At 43.7% G+C, this 16,812-nt stretch overlaps 1 non-coding gene and 1 pseudogene across 1 annotated transcript; both read left to right on the forward strand.

The window, feature by feature from the left end:
- Positions 1-290: 290 nt before the first annotated feature.
- Positions 291-409, forward strand: LOC116368107 (5S ribosomal RNA). Its single transcript, XR_004208487.1, has one exon. It is a non-coding gene; the product is annotated as a 5S ribosomal RNA (ribosomal RNA).
- Positions 410-658: 249 nt separating this feature from the next.
- On the forward strand, positions 659-777 carry LOC116368108 (uncharacterized; annotated as a pseudogene).
- Positions 778-16,812: the final 16,035 nt, after the last annotated feature.

Here is a 16,812-nt window from a genome sequence, read left to right on the forward strand (position 1 = left end):
AATGGTGCCGTCTGTTTTTTTTATATAAGGAATTTGAAATTATATATGATTTTACTTTTGATATTTAAGTATATTTGATAAATTACCTGTATTAATTTTAATACTTCAGTATTTCAGTATATGCTTTGAAATAAGTAAGCAAGGTTAGTTTGTATTTCATCCAACAATCTGTGCTGCAATTTCTTCCACTTTTTGAGTGACACAAAGATGCTTTTCTAAATGGTGAAAATGCAACAGCTGTTAATCAGCCTCACTTTGACTTTATATAGTGCACCAATAGAGAGCTTCTCGCTTACGACCACACCGGCCTGAGTACACCTGATCTCATCTGATCTCGGAAGCTAAGCAGGGTCGGGCCTGGTTAGTACTTGGATGGGAGACCGCCTGGGAATACCAGGTGCTTTAAGCTTTTTGTCACTGCCTTGTGGAATTTCAACTCTTTGTCAGTTTTTTCCCATATGTGCCCTTGCTTTGAAATAAGTAAGCAAGGTTAGTTTGTATGTCATCCAACAATCTGTGCTACAAATTATGGCTACAGTATATGCAATTTCTTCCACTTTTTGAGTGACACAAAGATGCTTATCTAAATGGTGAAAATGCAACAGCTGTTAATCAGACTCACTTTGACTTTATATAGTGCACCAAGAGATAATGTCTCGCTTACGACCACACCGGCCTGAGAACGCCTGATCTCGTCTGATCTCGGAAGCTAAGCAGGGTCGGGCCTGGTTAGTACTTGGATGGGAGACCGCCTGGTAATACCAGGTGCTGTTAAGCTTTTTGTCACTGCCTTGTGGAATTTCAACTCTTTGTCCGTTTTTTCCCACAAGGCTGAAATATGTGCCCTTGCTTTGAAATAAGTAAGCAAGGTTAGTTTGTATGTCATCCAACAATCTGTGCTACAAATTATGGCTACAGTATATGCAATTTCTTCCACTTTTTGAGTGACACAAAGATGCTTATCTAAATGGTGAAAATGCAACAGCTGTTAATCAGACTCACTTTGACTTTATATAGTGCACCATGAGATAATTTCTCGCTTACGACCACACCGGCCTGAGTACGCCTGATCTCGTCTGATCTCGGAATCTACAAACACCCTAGAATAAGTAAAACACACATATCCCCCATGTCACACCCTGACCTAACCAAAATAATAAAGAAAACAAAGAATACTAAGGTCAGGACATTATACTTTACAGCGAAAGCAATCCAAGCGTTTGTGTAAGTTTATCGATCGCTCGACAAAACATTAAGTACACTTAGCATCAAGTAGCTCGGTTATTTTTATATCCAAAATAACTCTGTTTGTTTGGCGCGTTATGTTCAGAAATTCACAGGAAAGAGCGGTCACGACAACGTGGACAAATTCCAAATAGTTTCCATAATGTCCACAGAAACATGTCAAACGTTTTTTATAATCAATCCTCAGGTTTTAAAAAATATATATAATCGATAATATATCAACCGCAAATGTCTTTCACAGTAGGAGAGGGAAAAGCAATAGCTGTCCAAACTCTGTTGCGCAAGCAAAACTCATGTGACCACTTGCCGCAATGTTATCTTTCTGGCTCATTTTTCAAAATAAAAGCCTGAAACTATGTCTGAAGACTTGACACCCTGAGGAAGCGATAGGAAAAGGAATCTGCTTGATATCCCTTTAAATGGTGCAAAGGGAGGCTATGGAACATGGAGTTTTCAAAATAGAAGCCACTTCCTGTTTTGATTTTCCTCAGGGTTTCGCCTGCAATATCAGTTCTGTTATACTCACAGACAAATACCCCACTCTTCCACCAAGGCACCTGCAAGTACTCAGACATTTCTGTGGGGAATGGCCCTAGCTCTCACCCTCCAATACAACAGGTCCCAGATGTGCTCAATGGGATTGAGATCCGGGCTCTTCACTGACCATGGCAGAACACTGATATCCCTGTCTTGCAGGAAATCATGCACAGAACGAGCAGTATGGCAGGTGTCATTGTCATGCTGGAGGGTCATGTCAGGATGAGCCTGCAGGCAGGGTACCACATGAGGGAGGAGGATGTCTTCCCTGTAATACACAGCGTTGAGACTGCCTGCAATGACAACAAGCTTAGTCTGATGATGCTGTGACACACTGCGCCAGACCATGACGGACCCTCCACCTCCAAATCGATCTCGCTCCAGAGTACAGGCCTCGGTGTAATGCTCATTCCTTCAACGATAAACGTAAATCCGACCATCACCCCTGGTGAGACAACACCGCGACTCGTCAGTGAAGAGCACTTTTTGGCAGTCCTGTCTGGTCCAATTTTGGCAGTCCTGTCTGGTACAATTTTCTGAAAGTTTGGGGTTTTATGTTTGAAAAATATCCCAGATATTCAAGTTGTGTCTCTTTAACATGAAACAAATCTCTTGTCTGCTTTCTGCTTTAGGAGGTCACTGGCAATTGGCAGTTGATTCCGATTAGGTTCAGCCCCCAGTACTGTGGGCCTGTTGTGATCCCCCCCCCCCCCACACACACACACACACACAGTCACATCACTGTTACAATGTTTACTGTTTCCAACATGAATGTATTGTAATGTGCAGAACAATGCCGGTCCGGTGGTTAAAGCTTGGAGAACTTTCCAGTTCATCAGCCCCATCATCACCTACATGCGTGGGGGATCCCAGGTATGTGTCTTTGTAACAACCTAATCATAATCTATATTGTCAGTCATTTGATCTTGATGGAAATGTGTCACAGCAATTGCCGAAGTGGTTTTGTTGATGTTGTCTTGTTGTTTATCTCAACAGCAGGTGGTGGTGAGGATGCACCACGTGAGTAGGGTGAGAGGCCTGGAGACTCAACTGGTGTGGGCCATCTCCAAGGAGACAGCCAGGCTTAGTCCAGAGGGAATCCCCTACTGTGCCACCAAAGTGCAGTCCATCACTTGGATCCAGGTAAGACATAAATACTACTGTAATAGTATTAGATTAGGCTTTTCTTCACTTATTCCATTTGGCCTTAATATGTATTCTCTCTTTGTCAGCGTGTGGCTGGCAGGGTGACCCACTATGCGTCTCACCTCCGCCACGAGATGTCTGTGGACGTGACGCTTGGCTGCTACCAGGTAAATAAACGATTTCCTATGTATATAGACTAGACATTACTGGGCATTTTGGCATTCGATTTGGTGTGTTTTCTAATAACGTGTGTGTGTGTGTGTGTGTGTGGTAAACAGGTGTGTGTGTTTTGAGCAGCAGACTGATGTCTCAGTGGTGTACGCCACTCTCCACATGGGGCTGGACGGGCTTCTCTCCTCTTCAGCGTGGTCGGAGGCTGCCTCCTTCTCTACTCCCACCACTCAGCAGTTCACTGACCCAGAGCCTGAGGGCCACAACTGCTATGAGGTCAGACGTTACACACACATACTATTGACTAGGAGCATTAAGATCCTTCCATTGACCGATTATTTGTTATGTCATTGCACTGGTCACTGATTTTGAATGCTTGTTTTGTTGTCGTAGGGCTGGGAGGAGGACCTGCTGCCTGAGGAGAGGGAGGTTCCTCTGCTAAAGTGAGTTCCTCTAAATGTCTGTGTAGTCTGAGCTTGTCAAATGCTGAAGGATAGTGGTCATAATGCTGTTATCCCCAATTGACTCTAATGGTTGACATGCTTCATTCCCTCCCTTTCACAGCCTCTTCCTTACCACCAAGAGAGTGGAGGACATCGTCCTGAGGCTCGTCTCCCTGCGCCAGGCCTTCACTGTGAGTGGACCCACTGTTATTTTTGTCTCTGTGACTTCTTGTTCTACAAGAGGAAGATGTCTCACCCTAACTCTTCCCTCTTCCCTAGACCCTGCTTGGTTCCACCCTGAGCAGGAACCATCTGTTTGTGGCGGGAAAGGTCCTCCTGGGCCTTGTTCAGGCCAACCACATGGTAACTCACTAACTCATTCTCTTTCAAGGGAAAGAGAGCGTCCCTGAGGGGAAATGTGTTCTGTTCACTAAGATGCTATTTTCTTTGTCATAGGACGAGGCCAAATTCATCCGTACCTATAACGACTTTGTGGACTACCTGAGTGACCCCTCCAAGCGGAATGACATTGAGACTGTGTATAAAACAAGTTTAACTACAAGATGAAAAACCAGTGTTGTCCCCTGACCTTGTATGTATACTGGGCAAGGGCAGGTCATATTTGGGCTTCTTCTTATGGGGTTTGGGTTTCAGGGCGACAGGGGGACTGGTTGGCCCTGAAGAAACTGGTTAGATGAGTACTTGAAGGCTTATATCTATATTTTGGAATATTGGATTTTAATTTCGGGAGGCTTTCATCATGGAAAAGGGACCAGACCACTTTTTTTGTTAGTTAACCTAAACGAATCACGACCCTCTATAGAATAACAACAGTGACAACAGTTGACTGCTATTTAAGTAATAATTTGACTGTCAAATCCATGTATTGGTGTGTGGCCATTGACTTTTATGGAGAGGCCGCCCCACATTTTCTGTGCCATTTCCTGGGCATTTCATTAACTCCACGTTCTAAGTTCTGCGCATCCCAGCGCTTGGAAAAATCAATGGTACAAGACCTAAGATATTGATCTTTTAGGAGGTGCGTAATGGGCTGCAGGGAAGTCAGGTGTAGGAGAGCAGAACTGGGTTAAAACCGGAGCAGTTTAATGAGGAGAAAACCAACAGCACCCAGAACAACAAAATATGGGTTGAAATAACCCATCGCAAACCAGTCTGAAGTGCACATACACTTTACAACAAACAATTCCACACACAGACATGGGGGGAACAGAGGGTTATATACACGTCAAGCAATGAGGAAATGTAAACCAGGTGTGTGGGAAAACAAGACAAAACAAATGGAAAATGAAAGGTGGATCGGCGATTGCTAGAAGACCGGTGAAGTCTACCGCCGAACGATGCCTGAACAAGGAGAGGAACTGACTTCCGGGGAAGTCGTGACAGTATCCCCCCCCCCTTGACGTGGGGCTCCAGCAGCGCACCGACACCGACCTCGGGGACCACCCAGAGGGCGAGGTGCAGGGCGATCCGAACGGAGACGGTGGAAATCCCGCAGAATTGAATTGTCCAACACGTCCTCCACCAGTACCCAGCATGCCTCCTATGGACCGTGCCCCTCCCACTCCACAAGTTACTGAAGGCCCCTCGCCCGATGCCTCGAATCCTCGATGTCCAGAGGGGGCAGAGGAACCTCCCGCACCTCAGACTCCTGGAGCGGACCAGCCACCACCAGCCTGAAGTGACACACATGATTGAGGGGTTAATACGGTAATCGGGTGGGAGCTGTAACCTGTAACACACCTCGTTCAGTCTCCTCAGGACATTAAACGACCCCACAAACCGCGGACCCAACTTTCGGCAGGGCAGGCGGAGGGGCAGGTTTCGGGTCGAGAGCCAGACCCGGTCTAGTAATGAGGGAATGTAAACCAGGTGTGTGGGAAAACAAGACAAAACAAATGGAAAATTAAAGGTGGATCGGCGATGGCTAGAAGATCGGTGATGTCGACCGCCGAAAGCAGTGGAAGTCGTGACAGATCTGTTTAAAACAATCAATCTTGTCATTGTGATGTCTATAAACGTTTAGACTAACATCACCAATCTGAGGTTAACATTTTGTGTAATTCCACTTAGATTTATAGGGTGAAAATGCAAGCTTGTGTAAGGTAGTAACACACACTGTCCGCATTAGGGAAATTTGCGCAATATACAATTTACTATGGCAAAGAAATTCAACATGTCAATTTAAGATGATTGTATTTGTTGCCTACTCACAAAGTATTACCAAAAGTACAGTGTAGGATCGGAGGTACTGGGGGATGGAATGGACGGACCCTGATCCGGACGTCCGGTGGTGGCCAACAGGTTATCCAGCTGGTCGAGGGTAAGGGTGGTGTCCCTGCAGGCCAGCTCCCGACGAATGTCCCCACATAGACTACACCGGTAATGGTTGATCAGGGCCCTCTCATTCCATCCCACGCTGGCAGCCAGGGTCCTGAAGTCCAGGTGACGGAGGGGTGGACAGTGGTGTGGGTTGTGGTGTTGGTTGGGGTGAAGTTGATGGAGGTGTGGGAAAACCCCCTCTCTCCCATCGTTTCATGGTGAGCAGCACGCAATCCATGGCTGTGCCAAGATGTTGGAGCATAGTCGCGTGCTGCTGGACGCGTTCCTCTACTGGTACAGGAGGACTGGGTGCACCTGCTGATTCCATATTTTTGGTGCGTGATTCTGTCAAGTGTCCGTGTGCAGAGGTGAGCACGGAGTCAGGCGCAGGACACAGAACTGAGTAAAATAACGTAGTTTACTCGAAAAATAAACAATCATAAATTCCACGCAGGGAAAAACACACAATGACACAGAAGACTAACACTCAACAAGGAACAATCACGCACAAAACATCATGGGAACCAGAGGGTTAAATAGGGAAATAATTATAACGTAATGGGAACCAGGTGTGTACAATCAAGACAAAACAAATGGAAAAAGAAGCATAGATCGGTGGTAGCTAGAAAGCCGGTGACAATGACCGCCGAACGCCGCCGGAACAAGAAGAGGCACCAACTTCGGCGGAAGTCGTGACACAACTAAACACCCTGGATTCTTTACACAAACAGTGAAAGGAAACAATCGCAAATTTGGACTCATCAAACCAAAGTACAGATTTCCACCAGTCTAAGGTCCATTGCTCTTGTTTCTTGGCCCAAGAAGTCTCTTCTTATTTTTGGTGTCCGTCCTTTAGTTGTGGTTTCAATGGAGCAATTCGACTATGAAGGCCTGATTCACACATTCTCCTCTGAACAGTGCATGTTGAGTTGTGTGTTTCTTGAACTCTGTGAAGCATTTATTTGGGCTCCAATCTGAGGTGCAGTTAACTCTACTAAACGTATCCTCTGGAGCAGAGGTTACTCTGGGGTCTTCCTCGTGAGAGCCAGATTCATCATAACGCTTCATGGTTTTTGCGACTGCACTAGAAGAATCTTTCAAAGTTCTTGAAATGTTCCTTATCACACCTTCATGTCTTAAGTAACGATGGACGGTTGTTTCTCTTTGCTTATTTGAGACTTGGTCTTTTACCAAATAGGGATATCTTCTGTAAACCATCCCTTCCTTGTCTCAACACAACCTATTGGCTCAAACGCTTTAAGAAGGAAAGAAATTCCACAAATTAACTTTTAAGAAGGTACACCTGTTAATTGAAATGCATTCCAGGTGACTAGCTCATGAACAGGTTTGAGAGAATGCCAAGAGTGTGCAACGTGGTCAAGGAGAAGGATGGCTACTTTTTTGCTTACTACATGATTCCAATTGTGCTATTTCATAGTTTTGATGTCTTCGCTATTATTCTAAAATGTAAAAAATTGTAAAAAGAAAGAAAAACCCTTAAATGAGTAGGTGTGTCCAGACTTTTCTGATTTAAACAAAGCAATCTGATCATACTCCAGTAAAATACACGCTACAGGGAATGCAAAAAAAATGGCTTCCGCAAAGCACATATACATTGTCCAATCAACATCCACACATTGATTTCATTCTTCGGGTCTTTATTCAAACACAAACACATTTGGAATAAAATGCTCTTTCAGTGTTTTGTTGCAGGTTGTGCAATGTTCAAAAGTGTGTGAAAAATTAGCATCAATGTGTGTGTTTGTGTGTGGGGTCAAGTTTGGACGGTCGTACATATGCAAATAGCCTTGTTTGTATATTTCAGGACTATGGACAGCAGCGACATAGCGATATCTGTCATCCAGCACTACATGACAGTAGACAGCGGCCATCTCATGTGAAGTTGGCACTGGGGAAATCCCATGTAATGAGAAACGAGGCCAAGGAGGAAAAAAGACTGAAGGAGAAGACTCCCACAGGAACTCTATGCTAAACTGTTCTGCCACATTCATTTCAAATGTTACATCTTTAGATTTGTAAATAATAGGGAATACATCTGCAAATAATTGAAACGGACTACTCAAACTACACTGTACAGCTTTAGCGTGTCTGTGCATTATTTATACACAAAAGCCCTTTTACCAAATTCAGTTCAGACATTTGGAACAGTTAGCAGGATAAAGTCCAGCGAACGAAGAGAGTACCCACCACATTTCTGAACAATAAAAATGCCCAAATAAAAAGGTAGTAAACCCAAACTGGCTTTGTAAATAAAAGTATACCAGTGACTGAGCCTACGAGTTACTAGAGAAGGCCAGCCAACCCTGGTATACAAAGTGTAGTGGTGCGTAAGGGTTTTGCAAATAAATCTCAAAGTGCCATGGTAAAGGGTGTCAATTGATCTCAAACACTGAGCGGAAGCATTCATATATAAAATATCCCCATAGTCTAGTAAAGGCATAAATGTAGATGATACTACTAGCCTCCTTCTGGCTTCAAAAGAAAAACAGGCCTTATTCCTAAAATAAAATCCCAATTTCAGCTTCAATTATTTTGTAAGTTGTTGAATATGCAATTTAAGAGAGGCCGTCATCAATTAAAATTGCAAGATATTTATATGAGGTTACAACCTCAATCTCTTTGCCCTGACAGGTGGTAATAGGTGAAAGATTTAGAGGTCTACTTCTTGCTTTAGAAAACACAATTTGTTTAGTTTTGTCAGTATTGAGGATAAGCTTCCATTGACACAAGGTATGTTGAACAGTATAAAAAGCAGTTTGCAAGTTCTGGAAAGCTTTTGTAAGAGACAAGGCACAACAGTAAATAACAGTATCGTCAGCATAAAAATGAAGTTGCGCATTTTGGACATTTTTGTCTAAATTATTTATATAAATAGTGAATAAGAGAGGACCAAGTACAGAACCTTGGGGCACACCATTAAAGACAGACTATTTAACAGACATAAGCCCATCAAATTGAGTGCACTGAGTTCTATCAGACAGATAGCAAACCATGCAACTGCATGCTCTGAAAGACCTACACTCGACAATCTCTGCCTTAGTATAGCATGATCAACTGTATCAAAAGCCTTACAGAAATCAATAAAAAGTGAGACACAGTGCTGTTTTTTGTCAAGGGCTTCAGTGATATCATTTACAACCTTCATGGCTGCTGTAATTGTGGTATGCTTCTTCCTGAAGCCCGATTGGTACATTAATAAAATAGAGTTAGTAAATAAAAACTCATTTAGCTGTTCACTCAAGGGGTTCAAGTATTTTCACCAGGGGTGACAGCTTTGAGATTGGCCTATAATTATTTAAAATAGTTGGATCTCCCCCTTTTAAAAGTGGTAGGACAAATGCTGATTTCCAGATCTTTGGAATTTCATTACATTCCAGGGTTAGATTGAACAGATATGTAAGTCGTTCAGCTATGAAATCAGCTGCCAAATTTAAAAAGCAGGGATCCAAAAGATCAGGACCTGCAGGCTTTCTCTGATCTAAGGATTTCTGGGGTTTATGTACCACCTGCACTGAGAATGGCAAAAAGCTAAAAGTTTGACCAGCTCTCACTGGTTCCTCCACACAGGGTTGTACAGAGACAGAGGACACTGAATCAAACAGCCTACCAGATGATACAAAGTAACTCATTGAAACAATTCAGCATTTTAGTTTTGTCATATTCAGCAACAGAGTCCTTCAAAACACATGACGGTAATTCATTAACATTACTGTTACCAGACTTAATAGCCTTCCAAAACTTTCTAGGGTCTGTAACGATTGTCGTCGGGAGAAGGAGAAGAGGACCAAGGTGCAGCGTGGTAAGTATTCATAATACTTTTAATAAATACGAATACTTGAACAAAACAACAACACAACAAACGAACAGTTCTGCAAGGTGCAATACACACAAAACAGAAAACAACTACCCACAACCCATAGTGGGAAAACAGGCTGCCTAAGTATGGTTCTCAATCAGAGACAACGATTGACAGCTGCCTCTGATTGGGAACCATACCAGGCCAAACACAGAAATCTAACACAGAACAAAACATAGAATGCCCACCCCAACTCACGCCCTGACCAAACTAAAATAGAGACATAAAAAAATTAACTAAGGTCAGGACATGACAAGTACCAATCAAGATCATTTCACTGTAAAGAAGTTCAGACATAAGGTGTGTCAAAGAAGAAAATGCATCATCGAGAACACAGGGGGGTCTATAACAGCCAATCACAGTTATAGAGAGTTAGAGAGACCCTTTGAAACGTCAATATTCAAAGCAAGAAATTCCAACTGTTTACATATAGTTTCAGACTTTGCCACACTTACAGGGAATTTTAGTATTGTCACGAACCGGCTCAAAGCCCATAACAAAGGGAGACAACGTGGAGATAAGGAGTAACAAAATATATATTTATTAACTAAAGCAACTAAGGAAAATATACAATGGTGTGTGTAAGCAGTAATCAGTAGTGTAAGTGAGTGTTTTGTATGCATGAATGTGATAATGCAGGGTGTTGAAAGGTGCCAAAGCAAACAAACAAAAGGCCACCAAGAACCCCAACACAATCTACAAAGGTGTCTGCATGGAGAGAGTCTCCTCCATGAATGTGGAAGAAGTCTATTTATCCTGGGAGACACCTGGCCCAGGTGTTTCCCATGAAGCTGACGACCCTCCCAACTCCACCCACCGACATCCTAATAAGGAAACAAGAACAAAGACAGAATACGGCAGACAGAGTGGGAGGGTCGTCACAGTATTTACACATATAGCCACACCCCCACCTTTCTTAAAACGATCAGTGCGATAAACATTGTAACCACAAAAACAGACTTGCTGAGCCAGGTTTCAGAAAACACAATTACATCAGCATCAGTTGATTTAGCCCAAATCCTAACCCCATCAATTTTTGACAACAGGCTGCGTACATTTAAATGAAAAATACCAAAACCAGATCTTGATTTAAAATCAGAGGGGGTTTGGAGACATTGTATATCAGGGCCAGGGTTAGGTTGCACGTTACCTGATATCAACAAAAGAAGAATAACTAGGCACCTCGGTTTAATAACATTGTACGGCTTCTCTTTTTTAAGAGACCTACCGCAAGCGAATTCTACAAGTGAGTTTCCAGACAATACAAAACAGTCATTTAAAACCATTAGACCTTGGTAGTGACACAAATTTGTACTGTTCACATCATGCCACAAATACATCGGCACTTGGACGAGTGGACCGAGTGAAAAAGAGCGAGTTTCTGCAGACAAAATGTCTAATGGACGGGAGAGCACATTGTCAGATGTCCTCACCCAGCAGCAATGTTCGTTTTCTCCATAGTTCAGTAAAGTCAGTGCAAGGTGCAATATACACAAAATGGTCATTTTCTCTGACAAATGTAAAAAAAAATTGAGACGAAAGAATGTAAGGGGAGAGAAGGACAGCTGTATGTATGAGTCTGAATGTGAGTATTTGCGCGTGTGAGTAGATTGGGTGTTGAGGTCGTAGGTACAACTGTAAGCAATTCCGTTCTCAAATGTCTGTTTAATGTGAGAAACAACATGAAAAACACCTGTTAGACCATTACAATGCGGACTGTCATGCATTTTTACTATTACCAACAAGACAACGAAGTGATACGTGTCATGGAGACTTATAAACATCCTATGGCGTTCTGCATTAGCATCGAACAGCCCCCGTGATATGCAGCTGTTCAGGGAAGCTAGAAATCATTATACACAGGCAGTTAGAAAAGCCAAGGCTAACTTTTTCAAGCAGAAATTTGCTTCCTGCAACACTAACTCAAAAAAGTTCTGGGACACTGTAAAGTCCATGGAGAATAAGAACACCTCCTCCCAGCTGCCCACTGCACTGAAGATAGGAAACACTGTCACCACTGATAAATCCACCATAATTGAGAATTTCAATAAGCATTTTTCTACGGCTGGCCATGCTTTCCACCTGGCTACTCCTACCCCGGACAACAGCACTGCACCCCCAACAGCAACTCGCCCAAGCCTTCCCCATTTCTCCTTCTCCCAAATCCATTCAGCTGATGTTCTGAAAGAGCTGCAAAATCTGGACCCCTACAAATCAGCCGGGCTAGACAATCTGGACCCTTTCTTTCTAAAATTATCTGCCGAAATTGTTGCCACCCCTATTACTAGCCTGTTCAACCTCTCTTTCGTGTCGTCTGAGATTCCCAAAGATTGGAAAGCAGCTGCGGTCATCCCCCTCTTCAAAGGGGGGGACACTCTTGACCCAAACTGCTACAGACCTATATCTATCCTACCGTGCCTTTCTAAGGTCTTCGAAAGCCAAGTCAACAAACAGATTACCGACCATTTCGAATCTCACCATACCTTCTCTGCTATGCAATCCGGTTTCAGAGCTGGTCATGGGTGCACCTCAGCCACGCTCAAGGTCCTAAACGATATCTTAACCGCCATCGATAAGAAACATTACTGTGCAGCCGTATTCATTGATCTGGCCAAGGCTTTCGACTCTGTCAATCACCATATCCTCATCGGCAGACTCGACAGCCTTGGTTTCTCAAATGATTGCCTCGCCTGGTTCACCAACTACTTCTCTGATAGAGTTCAGTGTGTCAAATCGGAGGGTCTGCTGTCCGGACCTCTGGCAGTCTCTATGGGGGTGCCACAGGGTTCAATTCTTGGACCGACTCTCTTCTCTGTATACATCAATGAGGTCGCTCTTGCTGCTGGTGAGTCCCTGATCCACCTCTACGCAGACGACACCATTCTGTATACTTCCGGCCCTTCTTTGGACACTGTGTTAACAACCCTCCAGGCAAGCTTCAATGCCATACAACTCTCCTTCCGTGGCCTCCAATTGCTCTTAAATACAAGTAAAACTAAATGCATGCTCTTCAACCGATCGCTACCTGCACCTACCCGCCTGTCCAACATCACTACTCTGGACGGCTCTGACTTAGAATACGTGGACAACTACAAATACTTAGGTGTCTGGTTAGACTGTAAACTCTCCTTCCAGACCCATATCAAACATCTCCAATCCAAAGTTAAATCTAGAATTGGCTTCCTATTTCGCAACAAAGCATCCTTCACTCATGCTGCCAAACATACCCTTGTAAAACTGACCATCCTACCAATCCTCGACTTTGGCGATGTCATTTACAAAATAGCCTCCAATACCTTACTCAACAAATTGGATGCAGTCTATCACAGTGCAATCCGTTTTATCACCAAAGCCCCATATACTACCCACCATTGCGACCTGTACGCTCTCGTTGGCTGGCCCTCGCTTCATACTCGTCGCCAAACCCACTGGCTCCATGTCATCTACAAGACCCTGCTAGGTAAAGTCCCCCCTTATCTCAGCTCGCTGGTCACCATAGCATCTCCCACCTGTAGCACACGCTCCAGCAGGTATATCTCTCTAGTCACCCCCAAAACCAATTATTTCTTTGGCCGCCTCTCCTTCCAGTTCTCTGCTGCCAATGACTGGAACGAACTACAAAAATCTCTGAAACTGGAAACACTTATCTCCCTCACTAGCTTTAAGCACCAACTGTCAGAGCAGCTCACAGATTACTGCACCTGTACATAGCCCACCTATAATTTAGCCCAAACAACTACCTCTTTCCCAACTGTATTTAATTTTAATTTATTTATTTATTTTGCTCCTTTGCACCCCATTATTTTTTATTTCTACTTTGCACATTCTTCCATTGCAAAACTACCATTCCAGTATTTTCCTTGCTATATTGTATTTACTTTGCCATCATGGCCTTTTTTGCCTTTACCTCTGTTAGTAATTGGATATGTAGACGGACGAGTCGGTCAAGGATCGATTCAGACAAGGTGGTAAATTGTATGACAAGCTACAGTTTATTCAGAGTGAAGATATCTAGAACAGCGTAATTACGGCTCTCCCGCTGGTTCGTACGGAAGCACAGACGAAGAAGAGACCGTTACAATCAGTACACCACTATTATATAGGAAAGAATGTAGGTTGATTCTGGAAGATCGGATCTTTGGATTGGTTCATCTGGGGTGTAGTCTGTAGTCTTCCGCCATTGGCTCAGTTGTCTGTCCGTCATCGTAGAATCCTCTTCGGGCATTCAACGTTCAGAGACAACGGAGATCATGTGTGTGTGCGCTGGTTTTGGCCATTAGTGTAATGCGGGAGCTATCCTGTAGGGGACCCCACAGGCTCAACTCTGAGTTGTAGCCCTTTATCAACAATAGTTTGGTCACCTACATAAGAATTAGCATTTCTCTACAAAACCCTCTCTTCACGTCTCACCAGAGACGTGACACAACCTAACTGGATCCAGACACAAAGAGAAACTTCTCCCAATGGGACTATGAAATAAGGCACGGTTTTAAACAGAAATAGATATATATGTATTACATCATGTTCTCCATTCAATCCCACTATGTACTAAGTTGGCTACCAGCCACCTAGGAACTTACAACCCTCATTTTACAGAGCGGAGAACAACAGCTCAAAATAAAAGTAAATGCTTGTCTACATAAGCCAACTTTTTTCCCGCAGGAAAAAGTTGTGATTCCCTCTCTTCACATCTCCAAAGAGATGTGACTTAAACTAGGCAAGTCAGGCGGAATGATCCACTTGCATAACACATACATACCCATAAGGCAACAGCAGATATAATGTAAATCTAATAGGCACTCTCCTCCTCATCCTCGAATTCAAGTAGGTCTTTATCCAGCAGAGGAAACATCAAACGCACTCATCCAGGAGTCCCACATCGAGGTATCCATCCCAGAATGAGATTTCATTTTACCATTGAGCGTCCTCAAATCTTCTAGGGCCATGGTCAAGCTACCATCGGAGGCTGCGTTATTAGGGATGAAAGTGCAACACTGTTCACCACACATAGTACAAGCTCCACCTTTCTCCGCCAGTAGCATATCTACTGCAATGCGATTCTGGAATGTCATAAGAGAAGTTGCAGCCAGGCTCTCATGCTCCATACCGTTATCATGCACCTGGCTCCTGTTATCTAACAACAACAAAAAAACGCTTGTTCTCGCAACCCCACGCTCTGAATGTGCCCTCCCTTCTGTATTTTTTCAGCATGAAAGTCCCCTGGCCCTGACACTTTTAACAATGTTTCAAGTCAGCTATGTTGCATAACACTTGCATACATCAACACAAGCCAACAGCAGATAATATTCAATCATATATATGGTAATGGCTATAATGTAAAACACAGGAACCAATCACCCACAAGGGTGTCACTTAGCAAAAACAGGATAACACTTTATTGTTTATTGACATGTAAGATATAAAACTTTGGTCATGGAAAACAGAGTAAAACAAAGCAAAGCATTATTATAAACCATCTGGTCCTCTCAGCTACTCCTATCCTGCACCAGTTGGGCTTCATGCCACCCAGGGACTCAAAACCTTCACAACAGGGAGAACAAACATACTGGAAAGAAAACCCATCATAAAGATGTATAACAAGGAACTGTGGTGGTGTAAGATTTATTCTACTACCTCGCCCACAGCATACCATGGGTCATCCTCAGTCAGTCTCATCCTCCCCTGAAAGCATGCTTCAGTATCAGCATCTCCAACTGGAGCATCAAGCAAAGGCATCATCATGCCTGAAGCCTTCACCACATCTGTAACAGACTTCTTAAAACACGGTATGATGCAAGCAGCACAACACGTCAAATAACAAAAATTAGGGTCAGAAATCCAGTAACCACCATTCTAGTTTACTTACCAAAACCAGGCTCCCACTCAAGAGAACAGGCCAGACTCCTCCACCCCCGCCATGGTCCTCATCTCAGCAGATAGTGCATCAAGCCCACTAAGGGCCTTAGATATACTACTATCTGGACTGGTGTTATTAGGTATATACGTGCAACATTGTTCACCGTACATCTTGCATACGCCCCCCTGACTGGCAAGAAGCATATCCAAAGCAAGTCTATTCTGTCTGGCAACCCTAGATATGGCCTCAAACTGTTCAGACATACCAGTGAGTGCATCACGGGGGTAATTAACAAAACGCTGTTGATCATAGTAGATGTAATGAATCCATGCAGTCTGTCTTGCATCCACCATGGCTAGACCTATAATCCATCATTCCTGCCCAAGGCCTGAAGCTCATGAGGAACCCCCACCGGCACTCCTAACAGGTTAGTGTGTATGTCAACTACATCCTCTGTCCATGGAGCACTACTTCTATGTCTCCCATGGGATGGAATGTTTTCAGGTCCCCTGGATACAGAACCCAACAACTGTTCAGCAGTAACATCAACAATGGTCAGTGGAATTATCAAACTGGTCAGAGCACACGTACCTTGCCAGTCTCCTCTAAGAATGGGTCTCAGCACTCTTTTGGGTCCACAGATCCACCACACATCAGCCAGACCACTAGTTTGGTTTAGGCCTGTAACTGGCCAAGTGGAATTAATGGTTATGTTACTACTGCAATCAGCTTCAGGCAATCTCCCATAATCAATGCCATTACCTGTACCCGTGATGCAACTGTAATTGCCCCCATATGCCTCAACACCCCAAGGGGCCCGATGAGGAGGTACTGTAGGAAACACAAGGCTCAAAGAGGAACAGAGAGTTGAATTGGCCTCAACCAGGTATAAACCTCTCAGAATACACAACCACCCCTCTCCTTCTCCTATAGCAAATGGGTGTGTAGCCAGAACAGGTCCATCATGACCAATGTTTCATGTAACTCATGTAGTCCTTTCTTTTCAGGGTCTTAACTGTACCTCATAAGAAAGCCACAAATTGTCCCTACCAATAACACCAGTCTCAGTGCCTAATTGATCAATAGCTGAATAGTCTAACATTAATTACCTGAATGGGATTTTTTAATACAGTGGTGGCAGGTTCGGTCCAGGGGTGGTAGAGGAGTGTGTCTGGCCCTGGTTCATCTGGGACCTC

The sequence above is a fragment of the Oncorhynchus kisutch genome, unplaced genomic scaffold, assembly GCF_002021735.2.
Source record: "Oncorhynchus kisutch isolate 150728-3 unplaced genomic scaffold, Okis_V2 scaffold1852, whole genome shotgun sequence".
In the NCBI taxonomy this organism is placed as follows: domain Eukaryota; kingdom Metazoa; phylum Chordata; class Actinopteri; order Salmoniformes; family Salmonidae; genus Oncorhynchus; species Oncorhynchus kisutch.